Raw genomic sequence first — 1,703 nt, forward strand, 5'->3', positions numbered from 1 at the left:
GCCTGACCAGGGGCTGCACCTAGGGATTGGGCCTGCCCTCTGCCACCCGGGAGCAGGCCTAAGCCAGCAGGTTGTTATCTCCCGAGGGGTCCCAGACTGCGAGAGGTCACAGGCCGGCTGAGGGACCCCCCCTCTCCTCTGAGTGCACAAATTTTTGTGCACCGGGCCTCTAGTAAAGTTATAATTATAAACAAAAGACAAAAAATGGTGTTAAACTTTGGAAAATAACCACTGTATTTTCTTAGAAGAAATTATGCAAATCACAAATGTTTACTAGCAAAAGACTCGAGGAATTAATAACCCAGAAAAATATCACTGACCTCAGACAAGCCACAAGAAGAGATAATTTCATGGGTTATGGAGTGGCTGTTCTTTAATGAGGAGGCCTGATGAGACAACCTATGATGCTCTAGCACTAGAGTATGAGAAATTTGAAGTTTGAAATTATAACCTGAGGCATTCTTTAGTCCATTTCTGATGTAGAAAGCTGTGTATGTTTCCATAGCAGAGGATGTTATAAAAAAAGATAACAAGCTAATTAATCAAAAGAGGGAATTAATTGAACATAAATTATCAAAGTAAAAAGTAAAATTTGGATAAACTCTTGATGAAGAAAGGACAGTATGCCATTACTTGTAGAATAATTACTCATCTTACATAGCAAAAAGCAAAAGAGCCTAAAATCAGATATTATCACATGATATTAAATTTTTAATAATGAGCATAACTTGACTGTGTAATATTACCTACATAACATTCTAACCTTTTAAAGAACATTCTCAAACATTCCTGAACAGGCTAAACAAATATTTTATAAATATACAGTGTTCCTCTAAACACTAAAACCAATACATAAAACTTATGAAAATACAATTTTACAATTCTCAGTGCAGAGTGTGACTCTGAATTATAATGCATTTCTTTGGTGATGAAAAGGTTCAAAGAGCATTATTTAAAATACTAGAGGTCTGGTGCATGAAATTTATGCACTGGGGTGGGGGGATCCCTCAGCCCGGGGGATCCCATGGGAAACTGGCCTAAGCCATCAGTCAGACATCCTTAGCACTGCAGCCAAGGCGGGAAAGGCTCCTGCCACCACCGCTGCGCTCGCCAACTGTGAGCCTGGCTTCTAGATGAGCAGTGCTCCTGCTGTGGGAGTGCACTGACCACCAGGGAGCAGCTCCTGGGTTGAGCATCTGCAGATCCCTCAGCCCAGGGAATCCCATGGGAAACTGGCCTAAGCCATCAGTCAGACATCCTTAGCACTGCAGCCAAGGCGGGAAAGGCTCCTGCCACCACCGCTGCGCTCGCCAACTGTGAGCCTGGCTTCTAGATGAGCAGTGCTCCTGCTGTGGGAGTGCACTGACCACCAGGGAGCAGCTCCTGGGTTGAGCATCTGCCCCCTGGTGGTCAGTGCACATTATAACGAGTGGTTGAGCGGCCTTAGCATGTCATTAGCATATTATGCTTTGATTGGTTGAATGGACAACCAGATGACCGGACACTTAGCGTATTAGGCTTTTATTATATAGGATAGGGGTGGGCAAAAGTATTTGTATTATAGTTGTAATACAAAAAAATCATATACTTGCCGGGAGCCAGTCCATCCTTGCTGTTTCAAGGGACCTGGCATATATGGCATACTGTTCTTAATATATTTGCTCACCTTCTTGGCACTATGTGTTTTAACCAAGGTCACCTCT

Source organism: Myotis davidii, unplaced genomic scaffold, assembly GCF_000327345.1.
Source record: "Myotis davidii unplaced genomic scaffold, ASM32734v1 scaffold1149, whole genome shotgun sequence".
Lineage (NCBI taxonomy): Eukaryota > Metazoa > Chordata > Mammalia > Chiroptera > Vespertilionidae > Myotis > Myotis davidii.